The sequence below is a fragment of the Symphalangus syndactylus genome, chromosome 3, assembly GCF_028878055.3.
Source record: "Symphalangus syndactylus isolate Jambi chromosome 3, NHGRI_mSymSyn1-v2.1_pri, whole genome shotgun sequence".
Taxonomy (NCBI): domain Eukaryota; kingdom Metazoa; phylum Chordata; class Mammalia; order Primates; family Hylobatidae; genus Symphalangus; species Symphalangus syndactylus.
In genome coordinates, this window is record NC_072425.2 from 68,001,265 (window position 1) to 68,013,465 (window position 12,201).

At 39.0% G+C, this 12,201-nt stretch overlaps 1 protein-coding gene across 5 annotated transcripts in view; it reads right to left on the reverse strand.

Annotated features, from left to right (window-relative positions):
- GCNT1 (glucosaminyl (N-acetyl) transferase 1) overlaps positions 1 to 12,201 on the reverse strand; it is a 111,234-nt gene that overhangs the window by 91,550 nt on the left and 7,483 nt on the right. The window lies entirely within an intron of this gene.

The following is a 12,201-nucleotide window of genomic DNA, read 5'->3' on the forward strand; positions in this document are numbered from 1 at the left end:
AGATAGCCATTCTTTAGAAGAGCCCTGGCCAGGAAAGAAGTTAGGTTAAGATGTGTCATCCAGCTGAGACACAAAGAAAGTTATTCAAACAAAACATGAAATAACACAAGCAGTATATTACTTTCAGATCCCAGAGAGAAGACAGCAGCATGCCCCATGGGGCCAACAGGAAGTAGGGAGCTATCTGGGACATGTACACTCAATCAGCAGGCAAGGAGCAAGAGGGAGAATGAGGAACCCATGGGCTGAAGCCTTTATTGGGGTCTAGGGCATTATCCAGGCAGGTTTCCCTTGGGAAGTTCTAATTAGTGGGTTTAGAGGAAGTAGATACGAGTTCATGAAATCATGCTGTGACTGAGAAGTGGTCACTGTGGCATATCTGCACAGTCAGTGCAGTATGGGGTTCAGCAACGTGAGTCAAGTAGGTTGTATCTAGCTGTCTGATAGGGAGGTGGTCACCAGGAGGCAGTGGTATAAAGCAGATATCTGGATCAACCCCACTGAGGAACTGGGATGAAGTAGAGAACCAGAACCTGTGTCAAGGGTGACAAAGCCCTGCTTCCAATATGAGAAAATTAAACCTATGTTCAAAATGGATGCTGAGGCAACGTCAAATTGTAAGAAATCACTACAAAGAGAGTGAAGTGAAATATTTAAAGTGGTGAGAGAAAAAAACTACCAAATAGAATTGTGATCCTGTGAAATTATTCTTCAAAAGTGAAATAGAAATAAAGACTTTCTGAGACCTAGAAACACTAAGGAAATTTGTGGCTAGTAGATCTGCCTTGTAAGAAATATTAAGGAAATTCTTCACATAGAAGAAAAATAATATAGGTCAGAAATGTGGATCTACATAGAGAAAGATACAGTATCAGAGAGGAATAAGTTAAGGTAAATAAAAACTTAAAAAATTTTTAATTGGTCTAACATAACATTTTGTTTCAAATAATAATGGCAAAATGTATTTGATTGGGTGTATATGCATACACTTATACTTATGTATGCTTCTGTTCACTAAGAAAATATCAGCATTCATTAAGTGAAATGAACTACACAATAATACCAGGGACAGGAGGGAAGACTAAAAATATTTTGTTATTATAAAGTACTTGCATTACCTATAAAGCAGTATAGTGTTAATTGAAAGTGGACTTCGGTTAGTTGTAAATGTGTATTGCAAACTGTATAGCAACCAAAAAGTTATTTTTTAAAAGAAGCATAATTGGCCAGGCATGGTGGCTCATGCCTGTAATCCCAGCACTTTGGGAGGTCAAAGCGGGCAGATCACTGGAGGCCAGGAGTTTGAGAACAGCCTGGCCAACATGGTGAAACCTTGTCTCTACTAAAAATACAAAAATTAGCTGGGTGTGGAGACATATGCCTGTAGTCCCAGCTACTCAGGAAGCTGAGGTAGGAGAATCGCTTGAACCCAGGAGGTGGAGGTTGCAGTGAGCCAAGATCATGCCACTGCACTCCAGCCTGGGCCACAGAGCAAGACTCTGTTAAAAAAAAAAAAAAAAAAAGTAGACTTGATGTGTTAAAAAAGGAGAGAAAATGAAATAATATAAAATGCTCAATTAAAATCACAAATGGGCTGAGTGCATTGGCTCACACTTATAATCCCAGCACTTTGGGAGGCTGAGGCAGGTGGATGGCTTGAGCCCAGGATTTCAAGACCAGCCTGGGCAACATAGTGAGATACTATCTCTACAAAAAATACAAAAATTAGTCAGGCATGGTGGCATACATGTGTAGTTTCAGCTATGTGGAAGGCTGAGGCAGGAGGATCACTTGAGCTCAGGAGGAGAAGGCTGCAGTGAGCCATGATCATGCCACTGCACTCCAGCCTGGCCAACAGAGTGTGACCCTGTCTCAAAAAATAATAATAAAAAATTTAAAAAACAAACAAACAAACAAAAAACCCAAAATGGCAGGGAAAAAGTGGAAGTCAAAAACAGGAACAAGGAATAAAGACAATGAATAGAAAAGAGTAACAAATATTATAAATATTCATCCATTTATATCAATAATCACTTTAATATCAACGGTCTAAATACACCAATTAAAATACAGAGATTGTCAGAGTGGATTAAAAAACAAGACTCAACTATATGCTGTCTATCTAGAAACCCACATTAAATGTAAAGACATATATAGATTAAAAGTAAAGGGATGGAGAAAGATATTCCATGCTAACACTAATCAAAAGGGAGTCGGAGCAGCTATATTAATTTCAAACAGAGCAGACATCAGAGTAAGGAAAATTATCAGGGATAAAGCATGGCATTATATAATGGATAAAGGGCTCGATTTTCAAGAAGACATAACAATCCATAGTGTATATGTGCCTAACAACAAAGTTTTAAAATATGTGAGGCAAAAACTGATAGGAATACAATGAGAAACAGATGAATCCACTGTCATACTTGGAGACTACAGTATCTCTCTAACAGAACTCAACAGCACCACCGATGGGGTATAATTGACATTTCTAGACTGCTTTACCCAACAACAGCAGAATACACATTCTTCTCAGACTCAAATGGAACAAGACAGATAACATTCTGGGTCCTAAAACACACCTTAAAAAATGTTATTAGTTGTTTATTTTTTAAAACTTTATTATTTAAAAATAGAGACGAGGTCTTGCTATGTTGCCCAGGCTAGTCTTGAACTCCTGGGCTCAAATAATCTGCCTGCCTCGGCCTCCCACAGTGCTGGGATGACAGGCATGAGCCACCGCACCCAGCCTTAACAAATTTTATTTTAATTAATTGATTAATGTTTTTGAGGGAGTTTTGTTCTTGTCACCCAGACTGGAATGTAATGGCACAATCTCAGCTGACTGCAACCTCCGCCTCCTGGGTTCAAGCGATTCTCCTGCCTCAGCCTCCAGAGTACCTGGGATTACAGGTGCCTGCCACCACGACAAGCTAATTTTAGTATTTTTAGTAGAGACAGGGTTTCATCATGTTGGCCAGGCTGGTCTCCAACTCCTGACCTCTGGTGATCCACCCATCTCGGCCTTCCAAAGTGCTGAGATTACAGGCATGAGCCACTGCACCCAGCCCAAATTTTAAATATTATAAATCATCCAATATATTATTTCAGGTCACAATGGAATTAAACTAGAAACCAGTAACAGAAAGATAGCTAGAAAATCCCAAAATACTTGGAAATTAAACCACACACATTGGTCAAAGAAGAAATCTCAAGAAAAAATTTAAAATATTTTGAAGTAAATTAAAATAAAACCACAACTTATCAAAATTTGTGGATCAGTGAAAATAGTACTTAGAGGGAAATTTAGGGCATTGAATGCATATATTGGATAGGAAAAAATATCTAAAATCAGTCATCTAAGCTTCTACTTTAAGAAACTAGAGGTCGGGCGCGATGGCTCATGCTTGTAATCCCAGCACTTTGGGACGCCGAGGCGGGCGGATCACGGGGTCAGGAGATCGAGACCACGGTGAAACCCCGTCTCTACTAAAAATACAAAAAATTAGCCGGGCGTGGTGGGGGGCACCTGTAGTCCCAGCTACTCGGAGAGGCTGAGGCAGGAGAATGGCATGAACCCGGGAGGCGGAGATTGCAGTGAGCCGAGATCGCGCCACTGCACTCCAGCCTGGATGACGGAGCAAGACTCCGTCTCAAAAAAAAAAAAAAAAAAAGAAACTAGAAAAAAAAAAGGGCAAATTAAATCCCAAGCAAGCAAAAGAAAAGAAATAATAAAAATTAGACCGGAAATCAATAAAAATCAGCCAGGTGCGGTGGCTCATGCCTGCAATCCCAGCACTTTGGGAGGTCAAGGCAGGTGGATCACCTGAGGTCAGCAGTTTGAGACCAGCCTAGGCAACGTGGTGAAACTCCGTCTCTACTAAAAACACAAAAATTAGCAGGGCATGGTGGCGCCTGCCTGTAATCCCAGCTACTCAGGAGGCTGAGGCACGAGAATCACCTGAACCCAGGAGACAGAGTTTGCAGTGAGCCGAGATTGCACCACCACACTCTGGCCTGGGTGATACAGCAACACTCTGTTCACCTCCCCACAGTCCCAAAAAAGAAATCAATAAAAATAAAAACAGAAAACCAATAGAGAAAATAAATGAAACCAGATGCAGTTTCTTTGATAAAATCAATAAGCCTCTAGCCAGGCTAACCAAGAAAAAAAGAGAGACACACAAGTTAATAACATCAGAGATGAGAGAGGGGACATCACTACAAATCCTGTGAGCACTACAAAGATCATAAAGAAATATGAAACTCTCTCTGTCTACAAATCTTATAATTTAAGTAAAATAGACTAATTCCTTAAAGACACATTTGCCAAAACTCACACAGAAGAAATATACATTCTGAATAAGTCTGTATTTATTAAAGAAATTGAATCAATTATAACCTTCGAAAACAAAAAAACACCAGGCCCAGATAAATTCACCAGTGAATTCTTCTAAATATTTAAGAAAGAAATTGTACTAATTTTCTACAATCTCTTTCAGAAAATAGAAGTAAAGAGGCCAGGCATGGTGGCCCACACCTGTAATCTCAGCACTTTTGGAGGCTGAGGTGTGTGGATCACTTCAGGTCAGGAGTTTAAGACCAGCCTGGCCAACATGGTGAAACTCCATCTCTACTAAAAATTACAAAAATTAGCTGGGTGTCATGGCACACTCCTGTAATCCCAGCTACTTGGGAGGCTGAGGCAGGAGAATTGCTTGAACCTGGGAGGCAGAGGCTGCAGTGAGCCGAGATTGTGCCACTCTACACTATAGCCTGGGTGACAGAGCGAGACTCCATCTAAAAAAAAAAAAAAAGAAGAAGAAGAAAAGAAAATAGAAGCAGAGGAAATTGTTTCTAACTCATTCTATGAGGCCAGCATTATCCTAATACCAAAACTAAAGATATTTCAAGAAAACTACGGACCAGTATCTCATGAATATAGACGCAAAAATTCTCAACAAAATATTAGCAAGTTAAATCCAACAACGTGCAAAAAGATCCTTTGAACTGAGGCTGCAAGAAAAAAAATTATATACATGACCAAGGAAATTTATTCCAGGTATGTAAGCCTGGTTCAATGTTTGAAAATTAATGATTAATAATTCATCATTTCAACAGACTAAAAAAGAAAAAAACACGATCATATTAATAGATGCAGAACAATTATTTGACAAAACCAATACCCATTCATGAAAAAAACTCAGCAAATTAGGAATAAAAGGGAACTTCTTCAGTAGAATAAAGAACATTTACAAAAACACCCCACAGCTAATGATGAAAAATTAGAAGCTTTCCCAGAGCAGGAGCAGGTCAAAGATTTCCCCTCTTACCACTCCCTTTCAAAATCATACTTTGAAGTTGTAACTTATGCAGTAAGGAAAGAAATGGAAATAAAAGGTATGCAGATTGAGAAGGAAGAAATAAAGCTGTCTTTGTTTGCAGATGATCTGAACATTTATATAGAAAATCCATAAGAATAAACCACCACAACAAACGATTCCTGGAACTAATAAATAAGTATAGCAAGGTTGCAGGATACAAGATTAATACACAAAATTTGATTCCTTTCTGGTATATCAGCAATTAACCAGTGGAATTAGAAACTTGAAACATAATATTAATACCATTTATATTAACACCCCAAAATATGGAATACTTAGGTATGAATCTAACAAAATATGTACAAGATCTATATGAGAAAAACTACAAAACTCTGATGAAATAAACCAAAGAAGAACTAAATAAATGAAGAAGTATTCCATGTTCAAGGATTGGCAGATTCAATATTGTTAAGATGTCCGTTCTTCTCAATGCGATCTATAGATTCAACAGGATACCAACCAAATTCCCAGCAAGTTATTTTGTGATATTGACAAACTGATTCTAAAGTTTATATGGAGACACAAAAGACCCAGAATAGCCAAAATAATCATGCATGAGTGTTAGTCAGAGGACTGACACTACCTGACTTCACGATTTACTATAAAGCTACAGGATTTACTAAAAGTAATCAAGACATAGTAGTGTTGATGAAAAAGAGGACAAATAGATCCACAGAACAGAACAGAAAGGCAGATATAGAGCCAAATAAATATAGTGAATTTATCTTTCACAAAGGAGCAAAGGAGAAAACGGACAAGAGTGTTCAAGAAATGCTGCTGGAACAACTGGACATCTACATGCAGGAAAAAAAAAAGAATCTAGACATAGACCTTATACTCATGCCCAAAATTAGTTCGAAATGAGAAAAATAACTCTATTATAATATATAAATCCTATTTTAGAAATTTGAAATGTAAATGCAGTGCAGTAGTGTGGCAATAGAGAACACTGACCTAGAAGCTAAAAAAAAAAATTAACTCAAAATGGATCATTTTGTAAAATGCAAAACTATAAAATTCCTAGAAGATAACATAGGAGAAAATCTAGATGACCTTGTGTATGGGGATGACTTTTTATTTTATTTTTTGAGATGGTATCTTGCTCTGCCACCCAGGCTGAAGTGCAATGGCACAATCTCAGCTCGCTGCAACCTCTGCCTCTGGGGTTCAAATGATTCTGGTACCTCAGCCTTCTGAGTAGCTGGAATTACAGGCATGAGCCACCATGCCCGGCTAATTATTGTATTTTTAATAGAAACTAGATTTTGCCATGTTGGTCAGGCTGGTCTCTAACTCCTGGCTTCAAGTGATTCACCTGGCTCAGCCTCCCAGAGTGCTGGGGTTACAGTCATGAGCCACTGTGCCTGGCCAGAACTCGTAAAACTCAACAAGAAGAAAGTGAACAACCTGATAATTTTTTCCTTTTTTGAGATGGAGTCTCGCTCTGTTGCCCAGGCTGGAGTGCAGTGGCACAATCTCGACTCACTGCAACTTTCGCCTCCTGGGTTCAAGCAATTCTCCTGCCTCAGCCTCCTGAGTATCTGGGACTACAGGTGCACACCACCACACCTGGCTAATTTTTGTATTTTTAGTAGAGACGGGGTTTCACCATATTGGCCAGGCTGGTCTTGAACTCCTGACCTTGTAATCCTCCCTCCTTGGCCTTCCAAAGTGCTGGGATTACAGCTGTGAGCCACCACGCCTGGCCGATTTTTCTTTTTTCTTTCTTTCTTTTTTTTTTTTTTTTTTGAGACAGGGTCTTGCTCTGTTGCTTAGGCTGGAGTGCAGTGGCACAATCATGGCTCACTGTAGCCTTGATCTCCTAGCCTCAAGTGATCTTTCTACCTCAGCCTCCCAAGTAGCTGGAACTACAGGCACGTATCACCCATGCCCAGCTAATTTTTAAAATATTTTTTGTAGATATAGGGTCTCACTATGTTGCCCAGGCTGTCTTGAACTCCTGGGCTCAAGCAATCCTCCCACCTTGGCCTCCCAAAGTGCTGAGATGAGCCACTGCACCCAGTCTGATATTTTTAAACGAGCAAAAGACCTGAACAGACACTTCACCAAAGATAATATACGGATGGCAAATAAGCATATGAAAAGATGTTTCACATCATATGTCACCAGAGAAATGCAAATTACCACTCCAGGCCTATTGGAAGGGCCCAAATCCAGAACACTGACCACACCAAATGCTGGCAAGGATGTGCAGCAACAGGAGCTCTCCTTCATTGCTGGTGGGAATGCAAAATGGTATAGTCATTTTGTTACACACTTTGGCAGTTTCCTATAAAACTAAACATACTCTTTCCATATGATCCAGCAATTGTATTATTTGGTATTTATCCAAATTAATTGAAAGCCTATATTCACACAGAAACCTGCGGATTGATGTTTAGAGCAACTTTATTCAGAATTGCCAAAACTTGGAAGCAATCAAGAAGTCTTTCAATAGGTGAATAGGAAAATAAACTATGATACATACAGACAATGGAATATTATTCTATGCTAAAAATAAATGAGCCATCAAGCCATGAAGACGTGGAGGAACCTTAACTGCATATTTTTAAGTGAAAGAAGCCAGTCTGAAAATGCTACATCCTTTATAATTCCAACTATGTGTCACTGTGGAAGAGGCAAAACTATGAAGACAGTTAAAAGATCAGTGGTTGTCAAGGATTGGGGGGTGAGGGAGGGATGAATAAGCAAAGCACAGAGGATTTTTATGGCGGTGAAAATACTCTGTATGATATGATAATGGTGGATACAAGTCAGTATTCCTTTGTCTAAGCCCATAGAATGTATAACTCCAAGAGTGAACTCTCATGTAAATTACAGACTTGGGGTGATAATGCGTCAATGTATGTATATCAGTTGTAACATGTACATTCTAGTGCCTAGTGCAGGATGTCTATAGTGAGGGAGGCTGTGTGTGTGTGTGTGTGTGTGTTGAAGGTCAGGGAGTATATGGGAACTTTCTGTACTTCTCAATTTTTCTGTGAACCTAAAACTGCTTTTTAAAAAAAGTCTACTTAAAGGAAAAAAGTATTGACAAAACAGAGCTCACTAGCTGGTTTGGCTATTTTTGTAGAACAAACTACCTCAAAATTTGATGACTTGGGTTGGGTCTGGTGGCTCATGCCTGTAATCCCAGCACTTTGGGAGGCTGAGGCGGGCAGATCATCTGAGGCCAGGAGTTCGAGACCAGCCTGGTCAACATGGCAAAACCCCGTCTCTAGAAAAAGATACAAAAATTAGCCAGGCGTGGTGGTGTGTGCCTGTGATCCCAGCTACTCGGGAGGCTGAGGCAGGAGAATCTTGAACCTGGAACATGCAGATTGCAGTGAGCTGAGGTCACGCCACTGCTCTTCAGCCTGGGCCACAGAGCAAGACTCTGTTTAAAAACAAACAAACAAACAAAAAATGATGACTTAAAATAATCTATTATTTCAAATTATTTTCTGGGTTGCTTGGGGCTCACCTGAGCGGTATTTCTTCCGGGAGCTCATTTGAGACTGAAATGTCCAGGATACTTCAGGCCTCTCTTCATATATCTCTTTCTCTAGAAGGGCAGCTGGACTTATATCATGCCCAGCTTCTAACAGAGAGCATTCAAAGCCTGTCACAGAGTTGCTACAGTTCTCTACAAGCACACCTTTGAAGTTACACGATATCACTTCTGCCAAATTTTATTGGTCAAATTTCACAACCAGGTCAGTTTTAGTGGGGAGAGGAAATGGGCCTCCCCTCTCAATAAAAGGAGTGAAAAATATTTGGGAGCATTTTTAATTTAGCCTACTATTTTTTATTCAGCTGGTAATAATTTTTCCAATCTATACCACCACCCCACGACACACTTTTATTTTTCGTCTTCTAAATATATAGTCCACGCTGACACATCAGCAGATTAGACCAATTTTCTAAGTAGCTGTATTATTTTATCTATTGGACAGAAAAAAAAATTCTAAAATCAAAAAAATTCCTAAAATGTTATATCATCATTGTGAGAAAAAAGGAGGGAAACACCAGTAATTTTGAAGACAAACTGAAATAATTTTATATGTAATTACTGTTGGTAACACCTATATTTTTGCCATCGCGGTCACATGCCAAAGGTGTCATGAATTTGAGAGAACACAGCTGTCATGGACACTAAAGAATGGTTAATTTCACAATCAGTAAATCCTGCCTTAGAAGGGGAATTATTCTGAACAGAGGGAAAGTTCATCTCCAGAATCTCAGATGTATGTACTCATTATTCTGAAAAGAGTCCAGTGTCCTAGAAAGTTTTTCTTCTTTCTCATTCCAGAAATTTTTAGCATCTTTATCTCCTATACCATCATAGCACCAAATGTATAATTAAAAACAATTTTTTAATGGAAAAGAAGTCTGAATTCTTCTGCCTATAATTGTAGGTGCTCTTCTCCTCCTTTTTCTCTTTTTCCATTTTCTTCTTCTATAGTGAAATATATATTCAAAGGAAGCACCAAAAAGCATTAACTTTCCAAATTAAGACAGTCTTTTTATCTTTTGTGATTGAGGAAGAAGATAGAATGCAGTAGCCATGCTTCACCAAAGAACCAAACCCAAGCACATGAAGCAATGAGCAGGCCAAACATTTCTGAGTACAGAATCCTCCCGTGTCTAGCACAGGGCCTGATGAACCTCATTCCCTAACTTTCATTTGCCATTTGCAGTTCTTATTTCATGTGTCACCGCAGTTCTAGGTTCATGTCAGTAAAAAGCAAAATTGTAATATGCCACCTTGTGGATGCATGAGGAATGAAATTCTTGTAGTGCTTTTGGTTTTGGTGGTGAGAATTTAACATTGTATTTGCATAGTTTTTCCCCTGTAATGCAAGCAATTTGTGCTCAATGCAAAAACAAAAAAACAAAAATCAAAAAGCCATACGGGAAATACACAAGGAACAGTAGATACTCAAATATTTGTGGAGTACAAATTTTTAAAAATTAGTAATCATCACACCCTTGATTTGGAGTAGACCCTATTAAAGCAGCCAGTGAATGAATGGATGAAGGAAGGAATAACTTTTTCTAAAACATTTGATATTGTAGGTAAGCTCTTGGTTTTCAGGCCTGACCTGACATTAGAATCTAATTTTCTAGAGATATTTTTAATGTCTCACGTGGGTAGAAGTTGACAAAAGTTTGTTTACATTCCATACAGGTATAAGAATTATTTATTAGTACTATTGAAAACCTTCCATTTCCATATGTGCGGTGTATTTATTAAACAATCAGGGCTGGGCACGGTGGCTCACGCCTGTAATCCCAGCACTCTGGGAGTCTGAGGCGGGCAGATCACAAGGTCAGGAGTTTGAGACCAACCTGGTCAACAGGGTGAAACCCCGTCTCTACTAAAAATACAAAAATCAGCCAGGTGTGGTGGTGCATGCCTGTAATGCCAGCTACTCAGGAGGCTGAGGCAGGAGAATCACATGAACCCAGGAGGTGGAGGTTGTAGTGAGCTGAGATCATGCCATTGTACTCCAGCCTGGGCAACAGAGTGAGACTCTGTCTCAAAAAACAAACAAACAAAAAATCAGCCAAATAAACATTTCATTGTGGGTTATTATGAGGAAGCTGCATATAGCAGACAGACCTGGAGATCACTTAACTCTTCCAGAAAATGTGATCTTAGGTCCATTATCAAAGGGATGGACAGGAAAATTCTCAGCATTTTGTAGACTCTGTTTTCTTTTGGGTTTAGTAGGTCGTAGGCTCTCGGTCTGCTTTTTTTTGGTGCAAAATAACAATGTTAGACCAGATGAGTAATTTACAATCTGTGTGCTTCAACAGGTTCTAAATATTCAAAGCACATTTCATTTAAAAATGTCTTTTATGAATTTAGTTTTCAAAATGTTATTTTAAAATATGTTTTCTGAATTTAATATGATACAACAGTACAAACAGTGACAGGAAGCAAATTTGGACGTAGTTGAGAGTGTTGAAGGAAAACCAGATGTGTTAACCAAAAAATATGCCTCTTTGACAAAAAAAATTTTAAGCTAAGAGCAAGTGGGAGGAAGCAGATACAGGAAAGCTCTCTGCCCTTCCTCTGTTTACCTAGTGGCAGGACACAGATTTACAAAGACAAAGGTGCCCTTCTTCCCTCTCTACCTGGAAGGACAAAAGTTAACCACTGAAGACAACTTTAGCCCTCATCTGGCTGGAGATGGCACAAGAGGAATCTACATTAATAAGCTTTGCTAAGTGGACTTCATCTACCATTATTTTGCCTTCCCATAATTTGCCACCTCTAGAGATTCAAAGTTCTTTTCCTCTGTCTTGTCCTTTCTTTAGAAATGTAATGTGTTTTTTGTTTGTTTGTTTGAGACAGCATCTTGCTCTGTCACCCAGGCTGGAGTGCAGTGGCATGGTCATGGCTCACTGCAGCCTCGACCTCCTGGGCTCAAGAGATCCTCTGGCCTCAGCCTCCCAAAGTGCTGGGATTATAGCAGTGAGTCACTGTGCTGGTCCTTAATGTTCTTTATTGAAGTTTATATAAGCTAGAGGTCTGAGTCACCTCTTTGAGAATTATTCATTCCCTGGGCATCTCCCATATATGTATAAAATATACATGATAATAAACATGTGTTTGCTCTTGCTTTGATAATCTGTTTTTTTTGTTACAGGGGGTCCCTTCTAAGAACGCATTAGGGGTGAGGGAAAAAAATTAGTTTTCTTTCTTTACACTGTAACCTTCGTTAATGTGTTCTTATTGAGTAAATTTGTACTACATGAAGTAAATTTTGTGAGTTTGAATCACAAATACATTTGTGGTTATAAAATA